The following is a 3,591-nucleotide window of genomic DNA, read 5'->3' on the forward strand; positions in this document are numbered from 1 at the left end:
ATAACTAGTATGAAAATAAACATCTCCAACTGATTGGCCCTTCTCTAATGCTTAGTCCATCTTTAAGCTATGCTAAAAGAGAACATGAATTGTCTTCTTTCCTTCTTTCTTTCTTTCTTTCTTTCTTTCTTTCTTTCTTTCTTTCTTTCTTTCTTCCTTCCTTCCTTCCTTCCTTCCTTCCTTCCTTCCTCCCTCCCTCCCTCTCTTCCTTCCTCTCTTCCTTCCTTTCTTCCTTCCTCCCTTCCTTCCTTCCTTCCTTCCTCTCTTCCTTCCTTCCTCCCTCCCTTCCTTCCTTCCTTCCTTCCTTTCTTCCTCTCTGTGGCCTTCCCAGCCTTGAGCAGGCCCTTCCTAGTCCCTTATCAACCTTGGTGGAGTCACCTGCCTTGGTTGCATGTGCCTTAGGTGGAGTCATCTGCCTTGGTGGCACATGCACATTCATTCCCACGGGAACACAGGAACTTAGAAGAATAGACTGCCTGCTGACCTTGCTTTGCAACACAATCCAGTGGAAACAAAGGATGGGGTCTGAGGGCTTTCCCTACATAAATGCAGTGCTGAATATTAAACTTGGAGCCTTGAATAGAACCTTGTCTTGGCTTTCATTCTTCTCTCACCCCCCACTTCTTTTTCATTTCCAGCCCCACTTTCAGGTAAATCCAGTTCAGTCTTGGCTGCTGGACAGCTCTACAGATGGCATCCGAATGTGGGGCCTGAAAAATGGAGGACCTGTTGAGAAACACTGTCTTGGGTGGAGCTCCACAGAAGACAGAAGAAAAGTAACAGTGCCCTGCACAGTAAGCAAGGAAAAGCAGTTAACGCTAGTGCTAGTTTGTAGCTGCCAGCAGCCACGGAGAACTGGGTACCTGGAAAGAGAGCTGGTGATGGATGGGAAGGATGGATGAGGAATGAAGCCAAGACAAAGTTTCTGCTCAAGGCCCAGTGTTTAATTCTTAAGTCTGAATTTAAAGGGGAGAAACTCATCCCCACTTTGTCAGGATCTCGTTGCTTGGCCAGGATCTCATCAGGAAAACAAGCTCAGTTGCTCAGCAGGTAGTGGCTTCTTGCAGGAAGCTGTAGGACAATAGACATTACCTAAGTCTGAAAACTCCCAGGTGGGCTAGGCGACTGTGGGGAAAACAAGGTTTTGATTTAGCCCGATCAAGGCTGGGGGAAATTGTACAACCTTTCTAACTTCTTGGTCGCTTCCTACTCTCTGTTCTCAGCCTCCTCCGCTCCCCTCCGCCTGTCCTCAGGATCATGAAGGTCGCCAGTGGCAGTGCCGCAGCCGCTGCAGGCCCCAGCTTTTCTCTGAAGGCGAGCAGGACAGCGGGCGAGGTGGTACTTGGTCTGTCAGAGCAAAGCGTGCCATCTTGCATTGCGCCGGGACGCGCCTGCCCGCCTTGCTGGACGAGCAGCAGGTGAACGTCCTGCTCTACGACGTGAACGGCTGCTACTCACGCCTCAAGGAGCTGGTGCCCACCCGGCCTCAGAACCGCAAAGTGAGCAAGGTGGAAATCCTGCAGCATGCAATTGACTACATCAGGGACCTGCAGCTGGAGCTGAACTCGGAGTCTGAAGTCGGGACCGCCGGAGGCCGGGGGTTGCCCGTCCGTGCCCCGCTCAGCACCCTGAATGGCCAGATCAGTGCCTTGGCGGCCGAGGCGGCATGTGTTCCAGCCGACGATCGCATCTCGTGTCGCTGAGGCGGCGCACTGAGGGACCAGATGGACTCCAGCCCTTCAGGAGGCAAGAGGACAAAAGTGCTCTCGGTTCCCCAGGGGATCCTGGGAAAGATACTACCGCGGCCACGGGAATCTTGGCGGATCTGTCCAGGGGGTAGAGGGTTTGATCAATGGAGTCTCACCCTCTCCACCTTTCAGCCTCCAGAGACTTTGGGGAGGGGATTAATCAATCCCGCGTGTTTCTGTTTTATTGAAAAAGCGGACATTTTTTTAAATGGTCACATTTCGTGCTTCTCGGATTTCTGAGGAAATGTTTTGTATTGTGTATTACAATGATCACTGGCTGAAAATATTGTTTTACAATAGTTCTATGGGGATGGGTTTTTTGTTGTTATTAAACAAACACTTTAGATTTAAAAAAAAAAAAAAAAAGGCTGGGGGAAGGGCACACTAGTTATAAAGTTCATCTTTTGGAGGCTTTTGTGGCAGGAAGCGCATTAAGGAGATACAGGCCAGGCTGAGTAGATGTTGATCTGATGCTGACTAAGCCTAGGAGTGACAGCACAGTGGGACAGGGGGATACTACACAGGCATTTGTCTGCAGCCTCAAAGAGCTGCTTCAGACGAGAGGAGCATGGTTTTCAAAACCAGATGTTAGAAAATTTTTTTAGTTCAAATAGATTCATGCCGTCCACAGCTTCCAGAAGAAAGAACTTTAGAAAAAGGAAACCTAGGGGAAAGTTGGAGACGTTCTGAGAACCACCCAGGCAGATCCTATCACCTTCTGCCTCTGGGTACTTATAAAAGATGCTATTGATAATAAAAAAAAAAAGATAAAGAAACCTCCAAGGCATTAGCTACTGCCCAGGAACAGCTTGAAGAACTTCAGGAACAACGCCTGTTAGAGAGGGCTTCCACAGAAAAAGGCTCTCTCAACTCAGAGATGTACAACTTTTAGAGCTCAGATAAAAGAAATTGGAGACGCTGATGATGAATTAGATGCAGAGGAAGAAGCCGGTTTAGAAGAAGGGGCTGCCAGATATTATGATGAGAGTTGACCTCTCTGCTCCGCCTATGGCCTTTACTGCGCGCGGGGGGGGGGGGGTGCTGCCCAGATGGCTATGCAAGTATATAAACTAGAGTTGGGAATTAAGCTGCAGAAACTGACTAATGAGCCACAGGAGCTTAAGAGCCTATCAAGCGCAGGAAAGAGCAGGGATTCTGAGATATGCCAATCGCTGCCAGAAAGAGCTGTGAATCGGACTCGCAGGGAAGGGCAGGACTCATCTGACCTGTTCGCTTTCTCTGTAGCTGAGATAATTAACCAGCAGGGCAATAGAGTCAGACAACATCAGATGTTGGAGTTCAAAATGATAAAAGAATTAAAAACAGCTGCGGCCCAGTCTGGGACTACAGCTCCCTTTACACAACTGTGGGAGACCAGGCTGAGATACACCAAGCCTTGGACGGCTCTCACCTAGTAGCCAAATAGTCCTTTGTCCCCTCCTTCCCAAGACTGTTCGACGCCCTCCCTGCCAAGGCTGCTCTATCTCCCTCCTCCCAAGGTTACTCATGGAAATCATCTGACTTCTGTCCTAAACTGACACCTGGGGAGGATCCGGGACTCTGAGATTGGCTGCCCGTCGTTCTGGAGCAGTGACGCCAGGTCTCTGAGAAAATCACAAGAAGTTTCAAGTCTGCAGTCAGCATCCCCCCATATGTCCTTCACTCTGTTTCTTGTGATCGTTTCTCAACCCCTCCCCATTCCCCCGCACAGAGTTTATAACCAAACGTTCAAGCCAGCAATAAATGAAGCCTTGACAAATTTGCTTGGCTTCCCTCTTCTTTACTGCCCATTTCACTTTCAGGCTCACACTGTGTGTGTGTGTGTGCGTGTGTGTGTGTGTGT

The 3,591-nt window shown here is 49.3% G+C and overlaps 1 pseudogene; it reads left to right on the forward strand.

Annotated features, from left to right (window-relative positions):
• Positions 1-1,208: 1,208 nt before the first annotated feature.
• On the forward strand, positions 1,209-1,749 carry LOC110313205 (annotated as a pseudogene).
• Positions 1,750-3,591: the final 1,842 nt, after the last annotated feature.

This window comes from Mus pahari, chromosome 23, assembly GCF_900095145.1.
Source record: "Mus pahari chromosome 23, PAHARI_EIJ_v1.1, whole genome shotgun sequence".
Classification (NCBI taxonomy): Eukaryota; Metazoa; Chordata; class Mammalia; order Rodentia; family Muridae; genus Mus; species Mus pahari.